This window comes from Erinaceus europaeus, chromosome 20 (assembly GCF_950295315.1).
Source record: "Erinaceus europaeus chromosome 20, mEriEur2.1, whole genome shotgun sequence".
NCBI classification, from domain to species: domain Eukaryota; kingdom Metazoa; phylum Chordata; class Mammalia; order Eulipotyphla; family Erinaceidae; genus Erinaceus; species Erinaceus europaeus.
In genome coordinates, this window is record NC_080181.1 from 27,959,456 (window position 1) to 27,979,876 (window position 20,421).

At 43.5% G+C, this 20,421-nt stretch overlaps 1 protein-coding gene across 1 annotated transcript in view; it reads right to left on the bottom strand.

Moving 5' to 3' along the window:
• ARHGAP32 (Rho GTPase activating protein 32) overlaps window positions 1-19,266 on the bottom strand; it is a 232,498-nt gene extending 213,232 nt beyond the window's left edge. Inside the window, exon 1 of the mRNA XM_060180176.1 lies at window positions 19,158-19,266. The gene's annotated coding sequence lies outside the window, so the exon portion shown is untranslated. The remainder of the gene's footprint in view (window positions 1-19,157) is intronic.
• Window positions 19,267-20,421: the final 1,155 nt, after the last annotated feature.

A 20,421-nucleotide genomic window follows, 5' to 3' on the forward strand; every position in this document is an offset into this window, starting at 1 on the left:
CAGATTTAGAAATGTTACCAGATTTTTTTTAGCCAAGTGGAAGAAAAAAGGGGGTTCTGCAATTGTCATTATCCCTACATGTGTGTGTGCCTCTTTGTCTCTTACACACACACACACAATCACACACGCGCGTACAACATATTTACTGTGAATTTATTAATTCATTCATTCATTTGACAAATATTTATGTATTTTACTATGAATAATGCCCAACCTACAAACAATTCAAAAGAAAAGGAATTGATGTGACCTAAATACAGAGGAATTATTCAGCTACTAAAATGCAGATCCAAAGGATAACTTCTAGAAAGGGAATAAACGCAGTGAAAGGAACCACAAGTACCTACCTCTCAAGCTTATCAGTGCATAAAATGACAGTAAGTAAAGCTGGCATTTTGTAAAGTAGTGATAATGTGTACATGGAAGACTACCACTTTGGGATATGAAACTTTAATTTGATTGAGCTTTGAGGGCATGAGATTCTTCTGAGACTAGTATGAATTTGTTCTAATTAAGCTCTAAGTTTGGGTGATTTTGCTTTTTTGCTTCTCTGGAGTCCAGTCATTCAATGATTCTGGAGAAAGCATATCCCAAGTCTAACTGGCAGCTTTTCCTATCCCCAAACAATCCCTCGTTCAGATGCACAGCCACAGAAGTTCAAAGGTCACTGGCGTCTTTGTATTCAGTTCCACGGTAGTTACAAACAAACTTTTGTCCCCTTTCCTTCAATGGCATGGTCTGTAATAACTACACTGACTGAACTTTACAGCTCAGGCCTGCATGTGTAGTCCTTAACTGAGGGGCCATAGTATTTCACTTATGCTTCAACCATAAATTATTAAATGTCTTTTGTGAAATAAAATAATTTATTTACCTGACCATAAATACATGTTGATTTTTCTCAAATACCAAGACTCATTACTGCCAATAATTATCTTTTAATTTCTTGTCCTGATTATCATTATGATCATTATTATCACTCCTCTTGTACTGTCATGAAGATTGTGTTGATTTTGTTTTTCAGGGTTTTGCTCAGCATTGTTGTCATTTTAGGTGACACATAATAAAAATGTAAAGAAATTTATTAGGGACTTTTTTTAATCTAAAATATTATAACAAGGCACTTCAGTTATGAAATTTACTCTAAAACTGAAAAGAGTCTAAATACAGGAATATAAATTTTAATGTAAAGATTATAAGTAGATCATGATAATTTAGAATATAAAAAATTCTACATCAATGTAGCCTAATAATTCATTAGGCATAAATCATTCAGTTGCTTCTGTTGGCCATTAAAAGCACTAATTTTTAAATAAATTCCCACTACTTTCATGTGCTAATTACAGGCCTCCAAAATCTATTCTGTTGCATTAAAATATCATTATAGGGAGCTGGGGCAGTAGCGTAGTGGGTTAAGCACACATGGCACAAAGACCGGGATAAGGATACCAGTTAGAGCCCCCAGCTCCCCACCTATATGAGGGTCACTTCATGGGCCTTGGAGCAGGTCTGCAGGTGTCTATCTTTCTCTCCCCTCTCTGTATTTTCCTCCTCTCTCAATTTCTCTCTGTCCTTACGAACACTGAAAGGGCAACCCACAAAGGGGGAGAGAGTACTTGAAATCACTTACAGGCAGATCTCATTTCACTATTTGTACATCATAGATAATATGTTTCCTACAAATTAAAGTTTGGAGCAACTCGATACTGAGCAAGTCACAACACTATTTCCACTGTTCCCATTCATGTCTATGTCACGGTTAAACTCCTATGCATTTTTAAATAATGCTACTCTACACTTGAAAGTCTACAGTATATTAGAAATGTAACTTCTAAAGGCATCAAGAAACAAAAAATTCATGTAACTCACTTTTTTAAAGATGTACTTATTTATTAATAAGAAAACAAGAGGAGGAAAACCAGCGTATCGCTCCAATAATGGGGATCAAACTCAGAACTTCATGCTTGAGGGGCCAGCACTTAATCCATAGGATTCCAGAGGTATACATGTAATTAAAAAGAGGTAGATGTCCAGAATATATGGAACTTCAACAATTAAACAATAAACATATAACACATGATTAAAATGTGGACAAAGGGCCTGAGTACAGAAATAAACAAGATTATGAAAAAATAATATTCAATATCATTAGCATTAAAAAATGCAAATAAGCTGCAGAGACAGTGCAGTGGTTATGCACCACACTTCCATGGCTGAGGTCGGGGGGGCAAATTCAATCCCTGGCACCACTGTAAACCCGAGCTGTGCTGCGCTCCAATCTCCCAGTCCCTGATTAAAATAAAATTTTAAAATGCACAACAGGGATCAGGAGATTGGAATACACAATCTCTACTATGAAAGAGAGGTATATGAAGTAGTGAAATCATAGAAGTCAAATCAACACAGAAAACAGAACGGCGGTTAATCAGAGTTTCACAAACATGAGTTTTAGTTTAGTTAAGTGATGAGGAAGTTCTGGAGATCTGTTCCATAACAGTGTAAATATGCTTAACAATACTGAACTGTACACATAAAAATGACTAAGATAGTAAATTTGTTACATTTATTTTACCACAATAAGAAATTTAGCATGAGTAACCACTCTATGAGATAATCATGATAATTAAACCAGATAATATAAACTAGGGACTTAAAATAATTCCTGGCATATCAATAACAACTAATGACACCAAGAACAGTAGCTACTGATCACGTTAGTAAGACAAGTGCCTGCCACTGAGCGAAACTAATTCTGAATTGAGGATTAAAAAAAGTCTTTCCTTGAAAATTTAAGCAATAAGGCTTCATTAATGGCAGTTAATGGATCTTGATGGTAAGAATGACACAATACAATTTAAGCTTAAAGAGGTTAACTCTGGCAATCCAGATCAAAGGTACACAAAGTCAAGTCTGGTAAAAGATATTGCTGGGAAATTAGGAAAAGTAAGGCTCAGGCCTTCAGAACTCAAAAGCAAGGAAAAAGAGGAAGTAGCTATTCCTTCAAATCTGCACTTTTACCAAATGCACAACTCCCTGGAAGCAAATCAATTCAGCTAAGTCCCCAGTTATTGATCAGGTCCTGAAAACTGCGACCTTAAGCGAATGACACAAGAAAAGAGGCACTCAAATAATGTCCTTTTTGATCAACATCAGGTGAGGACTGTTTCATCAACATTATCACAAACAAGGCTGAAGGAAACCACGTCATTAGAGAACCTGCTGTGCATGAAAGTCCTCTTAGTGGTGCAGGTTTCACAAGATTTTTCCCATTAAAATAAAAATAAACAGCATGGGGAAGGGAGAGTAACAGGCAGTGGAGTACCAGGTTAAGCACCCACAGTACAAAGCATAAGGATCCCAGTTTGAGCCCCCACTCCTCACCTGCAGGGGGTCACTACACAAGCTGTGAAGCAGGTCTGCTGGTGTCTCACTTTCCCTACCTTCCCCTTCTCTCTCAATTTCTCTCTGTCCTATCAAAAAAAAAAAAATGGCCACAGGAACAGTGGATTTGCAGTGCAGGCACTGAGCCCCAGTGATAACCCTGGAAGCAAAAATACATACATACATACATACAGACAGACAGACAGACAGCATGGGAGCAGCAGGAGAGCTCAGGGTTGAGGCCCTAGCACAACACATGGAGGTGGTGTCTCTCTCCCCCTCTCTAGCTCCATCTGACAAAGTCACCCTAGAGTGGTGAAGCTGCACAACACAAGGCCTTGAAGATGCCAGAAGTAATCAAAAAAATAACAGACAAGAGTGGTGTGTCATGTGCAGGACTTCCTGATCTGAGGTACTGAGTTTGATCCCCAGTTTTGTATTGCCAGAGTGAACTCTGGCTGTGTCTCATTAAAATAAAGAAATGGGAGGGAGGCGCACACACACACACTAAACACACTAAAACCCTAAAATATTTAACATTAAATTCTAGGTTCTCCAGAAGCAACAAAGAACTGAAACAAATAAAAATGCATTAGTCTCACTGAAAGCCTGTTCCCAAGCACTAAGGCAAACAATTAAGAATATGAATTTGGGGACCTGGAAAAGGCTTCTATCTAGCCATGTTTGGGGGCCAGAGTTCAATTCCTGGCACCACCTGGGAGCACCATAGGCAGGCAGCATGAAGGGAAACCCACAGATGGTGGAATGGTGCTTTGGTGTCTCTCCTACCTCTCTCTCACACCTTCTCTTTCTTCCTCTTTAATGACATAGAATTTAAAAACTAGGCTAGGAAAGCCAGTCAGCAGTATCTTGCATGCACCAGACCCTCATGTCCCAGTACCACATTTAAATATATGGCAGAAAACTGAGAAATTTTACACATGCACCAAGTTATATCTACTGTAAAACATTAATTCCCCCAATAAAAAAGTAAGAATACAAATTACGGAGGCACAAAGAGTTTTATATCTCTTATACACACAATAACCAGCTACATAAACAAATACACAGACCCAAAGTAAAACCTTAAGTATGTAAAGCCCCAGAAGAGGGTTTCTCATTTACAAAACTAGGTACTAGCATTTAAACCAGGTCGTGCTTCAGACATAGCAAAATGACCTATGCTAAGCAAGATAAGAAAATTAACTATTTTAACTGCAAGAATATAAATGTGGGGGGGGGGGGGTTGGGCAATAGTGCAGTTGGTTAAGCGCACATGGCATGAAGCACAAAGACCGGCATAAGGACCCCAGTTCGAGTCCCCGGCTCCCCACCTGCAGGGGATCGCTTCATGGGTGGTGAAGCAGGTCTGCAGGTGTCTTTCTCTCCCCGTCTTCCCCTGCTCTCTCAATTTCTCTCTGTCCTATCCAACAACAACGACAGCAATAACAACAACAATAATAACCACAACAACGATAAAACAACAAGGGCAACAAAAAGGGGGGGGGGACCAAACAGCTTCCAGGAGCAGTGGATTCGTGGTGCAGGCACCAAGCCCCAGCAATAACCTTTGAGGCAAAAATATTTTTTTTAATTTTTTTTAAAAAATATAAACGTGGAAACCACTCCTTTCCAACTCATGTTACAAGTTTAGAGATCACTTTACATCATCTACAGAACAGTACTGAGGAAAGCACAGGTGACTGGTAGATCTGCATCTGAATTCTGAATCAATCTACCACTAAGCTGGGTAAGGAGCAAGAGAACACACTTCTCTGAGCTTTATGTAGCACTTGCAAAGATAGCTATAAAGTGGGCACTATATAAGAGGAAAAGTGAATTTACATTTAGGTATCAAAATGTTATTGTCATAACTGGTTTATAACAAAATATTTCTAAGATGCTTTGCATGATTTCCTGCCTTTTTATAATCTTTTACAAATGATTCAGAGAGACTGTCTCAGAGGAGCAGTACTATCACAGCTAAACAAGATACTAGCTTAAGGAAGAAAGCATCCCACCCAGAATCAAGTTTCAAGACACAGAATCAGTTACTTGAATCACATAATGATAAAGGTACTAAAGTTGAGTCACTAAATATAAAAAGGGAAAAAAGGACTAGGGCTACAGCTCAGTGATGAAGACACCATCCTGCATTTGATACCCATAACAAAAGAAACATAAGGCTTTGGGGGGCAGGGCAGGGCAGGGCAGAACAGAAGTTAGGATAGAAAAGCTCTTTAAAAATGTAATTTCCTTCATTCCCTAAATGAACCAGAGGTGACAGACTGTCAAAAGGGAAGAAAGAAAGAAAGAAAGAAAGAAAGAAAGAAGAAAGGAAGGGAGGAAGGAAGGAAGGAAGGAAGGAAGGAAGAAAGAAAGAGAAAGGAAGGAAGGAAGGAAGGAAGGAAGGAAGGAAGGAAGGAAGGAAGGAAGGAAGGGGCACAGGAAATAAATTTAGATTAATAGAGAACATGCCAGAATAAAAGTCTGAAGAATGGAGTTCTAGTTTCAATTGCCCTACTTGAGTGTGACTATATAGCCAGATAAGCCACTTAACCTGGATTTATTTCTCATTAATAAGGACACAAACCTAAGTTGACATCTCCAACATTGTCAGGGGGACCATATGATAATGTCGATTAAAAATGCACTGGAAGCTGTATGAATGCTCTCAAAACAGTTAACAATGGGAGGCCTGTATAGTCCCTACCCACCAGTCTTGAGCAGGAGGGTTTCCCAATCTTTTCAGCCTATGACACACATGGAAAACAGTAACAGCGATACTACACGTGTGGTCAACAAGTCATGCTGCTGGCCATGATGACGAATCGTCCACAAGTTCTCGCCACTCTGTCACGAATGATCCCCTCTGAGCAAATCCATCTTTCTGGCCCATTTTTAATACAATCATAGTATTGCCTGGCATGCCAGTTAAAATTACTATGTCTAACTCGGAACAGTATAAGATGGAATTTGACATTTTCCATAATAACTAGCTCTGGAAAACAGAACCAGGTCCAGAAGTCAATTAGCACAAAACGGTACTGAATGGAACTGAAGCAACAGTGGCCTCTGTCCTGGGTCTCTGGCTTTATTATTGTTGTTGCTGTTGTTATATTATTATTCTTTTAAAACAGTATTTTTGTTTTGTTGTTAATTTTTCAAGATGTGTTTATTAGTGCGATGCCAGGACTCAAACTCAGGACCACATTTTGTGTTTTGGTTTTTTTTTTTTTTTTTTTTTTTTTTTGCCTCCAAGGTTATTGCTGGGGCTCAGTGCCTGCACTGTGAATTCACTGCTCCTAGAGGTAATTTTTCCCATTTTTTGTTGCCCTTGTTGTTACCCTTGTTGTTGTCATTATTATTACTGTTGTTATTGTTCATAGGACAGAAAGAAATCAAGAGGAATGGGGAGATAGAGAAGGGAGAGAAAGACAGACACCTGTAGACCTGCTTCACCACCTGTGAAGTGACCCCCCTGCAGGTGGGGAGCCGGGGGCTCAAACCGGGATCCTTATGCCGGTCCTTGCACTTTACACCATGTGCGCTTAACCCGCTGGGCTACCGCCTGACCCCCAGGACCACGTTTTTAATTCCAACACTCTAGCTATCGAGCCACCCTCCAGGCCATGTAGGTCTGGAGCTGTAGAGATCAATGCTTCTCAGTCTCTCTCTAATCACTTTTGGCCCTGGGAACAGTTGTTCTCTAGGACAGCAAGATGTGCTCCTCTAAAGTCTATATTCTAGCCTCATCTTAGCCAGAACACTAGAATGCCTTTCTAGTCCCAGAATCTTTTCAAACCTCTTCTGAGCTGGCCCTCTGAATGAAGATGATCTCCGAAAGGCCAAGGAATGGTCCAAGAGCTGTCTGGAAGGTGTATGGGAAAGTGTATGGGAAGAATTGGGCTGGAGAGCCCACACATGTACATGTGAAATACCTGGAACAAGCTTCGAGTGAGAAAGGCATCTCTGAGTCAGAGGCTGCTGCTCTGCATTTTTCTATGATCTGTTTTAAATTTTTTTTTTAATTTTTCTATTGCCACCAGGGTTATTTCTGGGGCTAGGTACCAACACTACAGATCCACAGCTCCTGTTGGCTTTTTTTTTTTTTTTTTGATAGGACAGAGAGACACTGAGAAGGTAGGGAGATAGAAAGGAAGAAAGACAGACACTTGCAGACCTGCTGCTTCACAAGGTAAAGTGTCCCCTCTGCAAGAGCGGAATGAGAGCTTGAACCTTGGTCCTTGTGCACGGTGGTGGGTGCTCTCAACTGGATGCAGCACTCCCTGCCTCCCCTCCCACACACACACTTTTCTATGACCTGTAACAAAACTCAGGAGCTAAGAATTCTTTGATTCTGCTTTAGGTCATCATGAGGTTTTACTGTTAAGTAAACAAAGGAACATCTTTATCAGTTAACTTGAATGATAACTTACAAATTTTTAAACATATGGCAGATGAATGTCCATTTGTCTTCTTGCCCTTAGTCCCAAAATTGCTAAGGGCCTGGAAAAGGATCTAAAAACCTTGTCATGCAAGAAACTGTTGAAGAAAGTGAGTGCTTTTAGCCTGGAAAGAGAAAAGGCTGGTGGAAAGATAAAAGAATCAGTCATTTTTCACATGACAGCTTTGAAACTATCATGTGAAAAATAAAACAAGTCTGTGTGGTGTTAGAAATCCAGGGTGGTACGTTCAAACAACAAGGACTATTTTTAAAAAGAACTGTGCTATCATGTGAATAACTAAACTTTCATCAGACATTGAAAATATAGAAGCAAAAGGAAAATGATTATCTTCCAAGGATAACGTGAAACAAATTTTGATACTGGGGAAAGACAAGACCACACAGTCCCTAGAGGTAGGGGTAGGTGTGTGTGTGTGTGTGTGTGTGTGTGTGTGTGTGTGTGTGTTTTTTTCAATATATGACATGTAGCAGCTCTCTAAGCAAAGACAAGTGGCATGAAACACAACACAATAAAATTTAAACCTTGAATCTTATTTTACTTTATTGTATTTTGCCACCAGAGTTACCGCTGGGACGCAGAACCTGCACAATTCCACTTGTTCTTGGTGACAGGCTCATTGTTCTTTCCAGATAGTGAAAAGATGAGAGAAAGAAGGAAGAGGGAGAGACGCCACAGCACTGCTCCAGCACTGCTGAAATCTCCCCAGTGCAGATGCTCCTGTGTAGCAGCTGGACACTCAAGCGTGGGTCCTCATGTATAAAGTGTGAGCTCTGCCGGGTGAGCTGCCTCCCAGTCTCCTCAACCTTTCTTTTTTTAAGAATTCCCTGCTATCAGTTTACTCTTGTCATTTGCCTGGGGGGGGGGGGGGGGAGTAAATTCCTCCATTCTCCAAAAGTACTAAAAACTGAAAGTCTTGATTCAAGGCATGTTTCCCTCAACAACAGTTACTCACTCGCCCCACCAAACTGAAAGTCTTGATTCAAGGCATGTTTCCCTCCTCAACAACAGTTACTCACTCGCCCCACCAAACTGAAAGTCTTGACTCAAGGCATGTTTCCCTCCTCAACAACAGTTACTCACTCGCCCCACCACCACCCACGCCCCAGGGCATCCTTTGACTGCCCATCATGACCGCAAACCCCTACTCCACTCCTAAGTTAGACTCCAGCACCTCTTTGCCATCAACAGTAAGGGACAAACAGGTATCTAGACAGTAACCCTGCCCGTCATAAAGCTCATAGAGGGAAACCTAAGTTTTACAATTGCAAGTAAGTAAATAAGAAGCAAACGTGAAGAAAATAAAATGACATATGTGGACGTGAAAGATTTGGCTGCAGGTACTCACCAAGGGCTCACGGAGAGGAGGAGAAGGAAACGGCAGTCATGCAGAGCAAAGAAGGAGGCATATTCTGAGAGGAACAAACAGCCTTGGCCACCCTTCTCAGGAAGGGAGGTGCTTATCAACTTGTTCAAGGGATAAAAAAGAACATCTTCCACCTCACACCTACTAGAACACTGACAGCACCAAATGTCAGTCAGGATACTGAGTAACAGAAACTCTTCATTCACTGGTGGTGGAAATGCAAGATAGTAACACTCTAAAAAACAGGGAATGTCTTATAAAAACAAAACAGTACTTTTTGCACACAATCCAGCAACCATGCTCCTCAGTTACCGTAAGGAACTGAAAACTGAAGTCCACAAAAAAACGTGCACATGGATGGTTACAGAAAGTGTATTCATTACTACCAAAACTTAGAAGCAACCAAGATGTCCTTCGGCAGGTGAATGGGTGAACTGGGGTACATCTAGACAATGAAGTATTATTTAGTGATGAAAAGAAATGAGCCATCAAGCCATCTGAGACATGGATGAGGGCCAACGAAATAGCTCACTAGGACAGTGTGCTATTTTGCCATGTGTGACCCAGGTTAACCCCAGCCCACACTGCCTTAAAAAAAAAAAAAAAAAAAAAAAGCTTCAGAGTTGTGGTCTCTTTCACTCTCTCTACCCCCACCACCACCCCTCCAAAAAGGAAAAAAGAAAAGACATACAGGAAGTGCAAGAAGTCAACCTGAAAAACATATTACATACTCCATATTACATGGCTCCAGCTACATGACCTATATGGCCTCCTGGGAAGAATAAAACTATGAAGCTGTTAAACAGATCACTGGCAGCCAGGGGTTGGAGACGGAGAGGGGAGGAGGCATGAACACGCTGATCTGAGGTGATAATGGCCATAGTGATGGATACAGGTTACTGTACATTTGTCAAGACCCACAGAATACACGACTAAGAGTGAACCCCAATGTTAACTACAGGCTGTGAGAGATAATAATGTGTCCATGTAAATTCATATCAGTTATTACTACTACAAATGTACTACTAAGGGGCAGGGGAGAATACTGATTATAAGGGACATTGTGCCAATTTGAGGGTTTGGGAAGTTTCGTACTTCCAGTCAACTTTGCTGTGGACCTACAATTGCTCTAGAAGAATAAAATCTACTAAGAAAAGAAAGAGCAGCAAGATAACTCATCTGCAAATGTCCGGCTTTGCCACATTGGGGGAAAGCTCAGGTGTTGTGATATTTCCCTCTCTCTTTTTATGTGACAAAAGGAGGCCTGGAGCAGTGAAGTCTCTGAACACCACTGTTAGCACAGCCCAGTGCATAAAGGAGAAAGAGGAAAATGGGGTCGGCTGGACAGGAAATCCGGAAGCAGCAGATCATGTGGTACACTATTCCTTGTCAGCAGTGCTGTGCAGTGTAGGTTAACTGATCCCTGGCATCTACCCACTAACGGCAGCAGCACATTCCTCCCGACCTGCTCCACACCCCCAAACAAGCCTGCCTCCAGACACTGCCTGCCAGATGAACCGAAGGGCAGTCCTCCCCAGTTGAGGACCACTCACATAGGGTACACCCAGGTGGTAATTTCATCATGTTGTTTTTGTTTTAATATTAAATGTATTGGGGAGCCAGTAAGCAGGTGCCATAATCTGAGAAGAGTTAAGACTAGAAGTAGGGAAGTTTGACGACTGTTTTCCAGTGAAGGAAAGGTGTAAGTTTTTTAGCAGGAATAGAAAAGAAACATTAGCAGGTCCAGTTTATATTCTGAAGGCAGAGCCAAGAGGACAGAACATGAGTTGGGGAGAACACCAAGGGTTGTGACTTGCACCAATAGGTAGCTGGTGCCTTTGACTGATACGGTAAAGACTTACAGAGAGATGGAAGGAAGAGTTAATAAAAGAAATCAGTGATTCACAGTCTGCTTTGTTCAAGTTACATCTGCAGTATCTACTAGATGTCAATTAGAGGAATGGGTTGATGACTCCAGCACTCAAGAGGGGGAAAAACTTGTATCAAAGAAAGGAAGCTGAACCTCGTCAGCATTATAAATTGTATCTGAACCATGAAAAGAAGGGAGGAAATCACTAAGGAGAGTCCAGGGCATTCCAAATTTTCCAGTGAGTGGGTGTGGGGGAATAGACACTAGTTAACCCAAAAGAGAGTGAGCAGCTAAGAGGTCAGAGGTAGTAATTAGCCAATATGAAACTCTGGCAAGGTATCAGTAAGATGTACACATTTAACTGACCATTAGCTTTGACAAGACAGGGCGCTGCAGCCATAAATAACAATTTCTGTGTGGTGGTAGGACAAATGTATCAGGCTAGAGAGAGAACAAGTGATGAGGGGGAAAGACAACAAATATAAACAACTTTTGAAAGTTCCTAATGCTAAAAAGAACAAAGAAACTGTGGGATAGCTGAAGGAAGCCCCAAGGTAGAGGAGAAGGTAGCTAAAGAAAGGTGATTTACTCAATGTACTGACAACTCTAACATGCCAGAATGTGCTCCTCTCGTTTAACCCTCCAGAGATAAAAGAGCAGTCCGTGGCTAGCAAGTAGCTCCATCCCAAGGGCCCATGTTACTAACCCATCTCTCTCTGTGCTCTGTGAAGTGTTACTCTTGCCTGTAATGTTAAATAACATGTCTCAGCATTACTTTCTCCACTCTAAAAAAAAAAAATGGGGGTAGAAATCAAACAGCTTCATTTCGAAGACCTTAACAACAAAGCACACACATCACTTCTGCTCATTCATTTAGCCAAAATTTAGTCTTGTGTTCACATAAGCAAAAGGGCTAAGAAATATATCTTGTTGAGCTTCCATGCTCCCAGATAAAACTAGAGGGAGAATACAGTTTTCCAAAGTCATGATTAATGAACATTTGGTAAACAATAACCCTCACCGCACCAAGTAGCATAAAACATGTCTGCATATTAACGGAGATGACCCATGTAAGAAAAATAGTCATTTAGAAAAGTATGTAATTGCCTAAATGAAGGTAAAGAGAATGAGATCCAGGGCAGATTCACTGCCTCAAAAGTAGAGATACTTTAATCTCCAGTCACTTCTCACTTTTGACTTTTCAGAACAATTGACCCTGGAATACACAGTCTGCAAATTAACCTTTTCTTTTCCAGCCTGGACTGAGCAGTTCTCACTTTGGTTGCCTCCCGACAGGCTGATTCAAGAACTGTTGCTTCTCTGGCAAATTTCAGAGCTGCAGGGATGCCATTGAGCGTTTTATGAATGTCCAAGGTCACAAAGTATCCTCCCAAAGTATATCTCAAGTCCTTGAACTGCCAGATTGTCTCAGTATCTCCTCGCCTACTTTTATAATAGTCTTTTTCATAACAGTTTATCTTCCCAATGAAATGAACACTTCCCAGGGGACTCAATGTCACCTTCTATATCTATCTTCCACAGCATCCAGTATGGTACTAAATACATATTAGTATGTGCTCAGTGGATACATTTAATTCACTGATGGAAGAGTTGGCTTCCCTCATCTTACTAAAGCCAAGATTGCTACTAAATCTGGACAGTCACTGAGTATAACGCAGTTAATGAAGGCTAACAGAGACTGGGTAAATGGTTAGCTACTTAAAAAAAAACAAAAAACAAAATCAGTATTGAGGAGTCCTCATAGTTTGACCCGTCCTTCAGATATAAGGAAAGGTTCAGAGAGGTGGCAAGTGATCTGTTCAGTCACAAATTAGAATAAAATTACAGTCGAATGATGTGTCCAAGATCACCAAGTTATACCCTAGACAAGACCAATTCTGACTATTTTAAATACAAAGGACTAAAGCATCTACTTCAGAATTCTTGTCCACAGTATGTTGTCTTTTCTTTCAAACAGAGACTAAATAAACATATCATAACACTGCTATAATGTATGGGTCACACATGGTTTTCCTTAAATGCTTTCTATTTCCACAGCGCTGGTCATTTTTAAAGACATGTTTATTTGTAAAAGAGAGGAAGCGAGAGAACCAGGGGATCACTCTTGCACATGTGTTGAACTCGGGACCCTGATGCTTGAGAGCCCAAAGCCTTAGTCCACTGAACCTCTTCCAGACCCACAAGTTCCAATCTTAATGTATACCGTAATCCATGCCAGCAAATAGTATGTAGCCATTAAATCAAGTAACTGGCTATCTCTGAAAGCCAGGATTATACTTCTACTCTGAATATTCTGTTTCATGTACTTGTCACAATACATTAAACAGAAACTTCATTTCTATCTTCTTTTACCCTCTCCTAAAACATGCCCTCTAAATGTCAAGGAAAGCCGTCTGGCCTAGCTACATTGTAAAACTGGAGACATCTACTTCACCAAATCTGTACAGCTTAGTATCTTGGGAACTACAGCTTCTCAATCTTTATCTCTTCAGAGAGGAAGGTTCTTGTCAGTCTTTCACTTTTAACCTCAAAAGAATATACTGTTCTACGGTAATAGTGGGTCTTCTTTGGGCTCTACCTTTTTTGAGGTGCTATAATTAAAACCTTGCAGTTTAGTTTCCCAGATACAGCACCACCCCAGAACTCCAAGGACAGCGTGGGAACATTAATGACCTCCCCTATCTTCCTTGGATCATTCCCGTATATTTAAGCAGTATCCACAAAACGGCACGGTTCATAGACTACAAGAGTCACAATAACCTCACTCCTGTTTTGTGTAACTTGCAACAATGGTCTGTTTATTTGTGTAGTCTTAGTTTGAGATTCATGATAGATAAAACAGTACTCAAAGTTGAGGAGCACATCCAATTTCTCCATTGTAAAACAGTTCAAAAAAAAAAAGTTTAGTAACAAAAGCTCTAGAAAATAAATTTGGTCTGTCTTTCGGGGGAAAAAATAAATTTTATCATTTCAACTCTAAAGAGGCTGTTACAGAGGTTCTAGGGTAAAGTGTAAGTAAGACTTAAGACTATCACATACTTGTAGGGAAGGCTAAGTCTGGCCTAATTCAAAACATATGTTTCTCGTGTGTTTTCCTCAAAAATATAAACACATAAACCTGCAGCAAGGGAGGTTCCTGAGCAGAACACAGGACTTGCCTATATGAAGGCCCTCAATCAATCCCCATCACCACACAGGTCTGAGTAGTGCTCTGGACTCCTCCCCTCAGCCAGATAAATAGAGATAAATCCCTAAAACAAACCTAGCAGTACCAAAATAGAAGGGGTATTTGAATTCACTTTGCAAGCAGAATAGAACCTGGGTAGCAGGACCAGGATCTCTAAAAATTTAGAGAACCATCTTTCCATCCATCCTTAAAGTAATTAATAAAGTACAGCAATATGGGACATTTCTCAAGTTATTCCAATTATCAGCTAGTAAATATGCCTATGGCTTTTGCAAAGAAGAAAACTCCGTAACAAGTAATATAACACTCACGAGAACAACTGTAATATAGTTTGAAGATAACGTACACTACTTTAAGCATACTGTTTATACTGAAATAAAAAAAAAATTATCTAGCACCTATTGAGTGTTTAGAATATGCTTGTACTGGGAGCTGAGCTGTAGTGTGGTGGGTTAAGCACATATGGCACTTAAGTTCAAGGATCCTGGTTCGAGTCACAAGCAGTGAAGCAGGTCTGCAGGTATCTATCTTTCTCTCCCCCTCTCTGTCTTCCCTTCCTCCCTCAATTTCTTTCTGTCCTATCCAACAACAACAGTAGCAGCAATGGCAACAGTAACAAGGTAACAAAAATGGGAAAAATGGCCTCTAGGAGCAGTGGATTCGTAGTGCAGGCACTGAGCTCCAGCGATAACCCTAGAGGCAAAAAAAAAAAAATGCTTGTATTAAGCTTTTATGCATATTACTTCACTTAACCATCACTATAACCTTCTATAACACATACTATTGCTATTCTTTGATTACAAAAGTGGTACCTGAGGCACCAAGATGCTACAATAATTAGTTTACCCAGGATCAAGATTTATAAATGCCACAGTTGACATTTGAATGTAGGTCTATCTGGCTCCAAAACAGAATTTAGTACCTTCCCTCCAATGTGATAACACTATTACAGAAAATAACACTGTGCTCAGGAAAATTTTAAGTCCTAGGTTAAGAACTAGCAAACTTTTTCTGTGTAAGATCAAGTAACATATGTTAGGCACTGCTGGTTATACTGTCTAAGCAGCAAGAATTTTTTTTTTTTAATTGCCACCAGGGTTATCATTGGAGCTTGGTGCCTGCATGACAAATCCACTGCTCCTGGTGACCATTTTCCTTTTATTCTTCTTCTTCTTCTTCTTCTTCTTCTTCTTCTAGCGTTTGCCCTTCTTCCGTAGCCAGTCAACAGCGTCAGGTTGAGCCTGATGTAAAGTTTTGAGACCTCCTTTGAATCTGGAGAGGTGGCAGTCGATTATTATTATTATTAGATAATACGGAGAGAAATTAAGAGGGGAGAGCAGGAGAAAGAGACACCTGCAGAACTGCTTCACCACTCATGAAGCTTCCTTCCACCCTGCAGGTGAAGAGCAGGGACTTGAACAGACAGGGTCCTTGCTTATGGTAACGTGTACTTGCTTCCACAGGGTATGCCACTGCCTGGCCGCCAATAACTCTGCTTTCATACAGTCAACACAGCCATAGACCACACAAGAACAAGGAATGTATGTGACTGTGTCCCAATGAAGATGTATTTATGGGTACTAATACATGAATTTCATATAGGCTGCACATCATGAATATTCTTTTGTTTTCTACCATTTAAAAAGGATTTTAGTCATTTTTTTAGCTCATAGGCCATACAAAACCAAAGAAACTAGGAGCCAGATTTGGCCCACAGACTAAATTTCGCCAATTTTAGTCATAAACACCGCTAACATTACCAGACAAGCTCTTTGCTCAAATAACTTCTAACCTCTTTTGATATTTTGAACTGATACTTTAAAGAAGCTCAAATAAACTTAAAGCTCCATAAACTTAACATCTGACCCAGAACTGCTAAATAGTACAGCGTCCAAAACCATAGGTACTATATGTGGATTTCATAAGAATGGTATAGAATCACAGAAGCCTGGAGCTGGAAGAGATTTAACACACATACACTGTCATTACTTATGCGCATTTTAACTTGGTAAAGTAGTCAAAGCAATTAAGTACTAAGTGTATATGCAGAAACAGTAATACCTTAGATACATAAGAAGTTTTACAAACCATTTCATATTCTTTCTCTCAGCTGAATATTCAAAATAATTCTATGAAGAAGACAATGCAAGCCTTTTCATCCCTATTTTACACATAAACAAGCTCACATAGCTACTAAGCAGAACTGCAACCATGACCCAATTTCAAGTCCTTGTTGCCCCTTAGTTCCATCCATCGACACCAGATTCCATAGTAACAGATCCTGAAAACTCTTGAGAACAGTAACCATAATCTTTTTTTAAATTAATTTATTTCCTTTTTGTTGCCCTTGTTTTTATTGCTGTTGTAGTTATTATTGTTGTTATTGATGTCATCGTTGTTGGATAGGTCAGAGAGAAATGGAGAGAGGAGGGGAAGACAGAGAGGGGGAGAGAAAGATAGACACCTGCAGACCTGCTTCACCACCTGTGAAGCAACTCCCCTGCAGGTGGGGAGCCGGGGGCTCGAACCAGGATCCTGACCCAGGTCCTTGAGCTTTGTACCACGTGCGCTTAACCCGCTGCGCTACCGCCTGACTCCTAGAAGCCATAATCTTTAAAATACAATATTAAAAAATGTAACTCTTAAGAAAGACACAATGACTCATGCTTAGTTTATCTCATTCCATTTTTCCTCTTCTACTATAGTCTTCCGAAGAAAGGCAGTTGCCCTTGCTGTTTGACAAAAAGCACCCAGTGAAAAAAAAAGCACTACCAGTGAATCCAAACACGCTCTGCAGGCAACACACCCAGGCCAGCTTCGAAAGGGGAAAGACACTGCTTAGTGAGTCATCTAAGGAGAGAAGATGCAAGAGATAATGAAGATGCAAGAAATGGAGATAAATCTGTGGCCATTAAAGTCTCAACCCAAGAGCAGAATAGCTTCTGGTGCTTGGAAAACGATGTGGAGACTGGGGGGGGGGGGGGGGGGGAAGAAGCATAACTACTGGAATTCAAACCAACATCAAAGACTCTTAATGACAGTTGAGCCTGCTTGGCCTGCTTCTCAGTCTCTCCCCAGAACACAAAACAGTTACATAACCTAAGAGGGATGCATTGGATCGACCTTCTCGTGGTGCATCCCATGAGTACCCATTCATTGGGGAAACTGACGATCCTTCCTAGCTGACTGAATCCACATGGATCCCAGTCACTTTCAAAGCCAGCAACAAGCAGCTCCTGACAGCTTTCAAGTTGATGCTGTTGACTGGCTACGGAAGAAGGGCAAACGCTAGAAGAAGAAGAGGGTCCTTCCTACTACAATTGCTTCCCCAGCCCCCAAACACCCTACACCTGGTCATCCCCCTCAATGTGCAAAGCCATCCAGTAAACTGGGCTTCACCCCAGCTGAGTTTGGACAAGCCTCTGTCCAAAGTGCTGCTTTAGTCCATGAACTGCTGCTATAGGGGCGATGGCATGAAGATAACTGACAAGAGTGCAAGTTTCAACCTCACATTCTTCCAGACTGGCTCGTATAAAGCAACACCACCTTTCCAACTTTAGGACTGAAGTCGACTATGGATATTCCTGAAAATGGAAATCGCATCATAATACCCCACTCCGCAAACTGTCCTATTAAAAAAGAATTCACACCGATGAGCACTTGAAAACTTTTGAGGTCACTGTGTAACTGCAATTGAGACTTTTATTTCTCTCACCTTCGAGTCCGGAGAACAAATGTCAAGATTCCAAAGGAGACTTTAGTAACTCCAGTAACAGAAAGCACAGGAGTGAATCACAACCATCGCCACCTCCAAATTATTACAATAATAAATCCAACTATTGAATCAAACTAGCACATTTTTCTGGTCTCTGAGAGTTACTGCACTCCCCACAACATATGCCTTTCCTTCTTCCAATAGAAAAAAACGAGCACAGAGGACACGTTTACAAAAGCAGCTGATGTATCATAAGTTACTCCCATTCAGATGGATTTAAAAGGTGCCAAGGAGAACCCTGAAAAGAATGGGAAATAAAGGCGATGCTGACAACAATGCGCCTGGGGCCCAGCTGCCAGCTCCCCTGTGCAGCATCATGCACGGTGCCCCCAGCACCTTTGGAGCGGGCTGCAATTCTGCACGAAAAAATCAAAATCTGAAATGAGACTTCAGTTCCCTAATGACGATTAAACTGCTTGCCAAGCACCTTAGTCTGGCTCTCTTCACCCCCTGCACCTTCTTGAAGCTTTCAGCAGACCAGAGGGGTGAAGTTACAAAAAAAAAAAAAAAGTGCAGAAGTAGACTGGCGCTAAGAAACCCGGGGTTGACATTCTCCCTCACTCCCGCCTTGTCTCGGTGATCTGTTTGCGGAAATCGCGAACATCAATATTTATTCAAGTCAACAAAATGAGAAAGGCGTGATGGCGGGGGGCGAGGGGACAGGGAATCCGCAGCCGCGTGCCATGTGCGGCGGTAGCTTCCGTGGATCCCAGAGATCAGGGGCGCAGGAGGTGCCCGCGGGCAGAGGCAGCGGCCCGGCCGAGCCACCACCCCCCGTCCGCACACGGGGGCGGGTCCCGGAGCCCCCAGCTCCGCCAGCCCCCGGCCGCGGTCACCGCCGCAGGCCGGACACCCGCCCGCAGCCCCCGGGCGCCCAGACCGCGGAGACCGGGGGGCGGGGGGGTGGCGGGGAACGAGCCCGGGGGAGGCCGGGGAAACCCGAGCTGGTCTTCCAAGAACATTCGATCCGCAACCTCGGCTGGAAAAAGCCTCGCCGCTCCCGCGCCCAGCCAGGCCCCCGCAGCCCGGCCTGAGGCGCCTGCCCACGTCAGCGGCGCCCCCGGCCTCCCGCGCGCCGCCCCCCGCCTTACCGAGCCCCGCGGCCCCGCCGCGCCGCCACGGCGTCGCTGCGCCCCGCTCTCCGCTCCGTGTCTGCCCTCCGCGGGCGGGCGCCGGGCCCGACGCCGCCTCCGCCGCTGCCTCCGCCGCCGCCGCCGCCGCCGAGCTAGCGCCTGGCCGCCGAGGGCAGCCGCGGGGGCTCGGCCGGGCGCCCCCCGCGCCAGCGCCTCATCCCGCCTCGCCGCCCCGTCAGGCTCGGGGGCGGGGACGCCGGGCGCCGGGCCGCGGCCTCAGAGACCCCGCCTCGCCCGCCTCGCGCCGCGCTCGCCCTCCCCCGGCGGAGTGGGTCCCGGGGACGCGGTCCTCCCGAGGCCCCTCACCCCGACGCCTTCGGGCCGCCCCCGCCCCGCTCGCCGGCGCGCGCCCCGCAGGAGCCCGCCGCCGGCGCAGCCTCCGCCTCCTCCGCTCCGCCTCCTCCTGCACCCGCGACGCCCGCAGCGGGGAGAAGAGGCGCGTCGCCGCGGCCGCGGGCACGAGCACGCGCGAGGAGGGCGGGCGGAGCGCGCGCGCGGCCGAGGGCGGCGGGGGCGCGCTCGGCCTCGCCTGCTGTTGTCCCGGGAGCGCACGTGCACTGTGGGGCGGGGTGAGGGCTGCGTGGGCTGCGGGGCTTGAGCTCCTGCGGGGGCGTGGGGGCCGGCCGGGATCTAGAAGGAGCAGAGTTGCTGCGTTAGGGATGCGGATGGAGTCTGAGGGCCTGGCCTGGGCATTGTGCTGTGGTGCAAAAAAAAAACCTGCCGCAGCAGCAGGACCAGGAAGAGCCACCATCTGATCCTGTGACAGTTCCTCTGCGCGCCCGGCTGACCCCGCGGTAATCACCGCGGGGAGGAGAGGGCACGCTGCCGCCAAGTCCTGCAGCTCCTGCGGGCCCCCTGTCTTAAACCCTTGGGTCTAAAATCAATTCGTAGCAGTAATTATTTGGAACGGAGAGGCCTAAAAGTTGCATCAGTTGGGTTCTTCATCCTGAGTTAATGAGGCGGTAGTTGGGAGGTGACACAGCAGGGGACAGGAAAAAAAAAAAAGAATACCAATGGCCCTGCCTAGACTGAAAAGAGATGGGGGGGAAGGAGCTCATGCCCCTCACACGGACCCCGCCCGTGGATGGCACTGCCCTTACCTCTTCCCCTGTTCCTTTTGTTCAACCTCTGAAGGCTGTGTGGCGCTTCCACCTGCAACTACTGCAATTTATGCAACAGAAGATAATTTTGACACTCTACCGCGTTCTATTTTCTTTCTTTT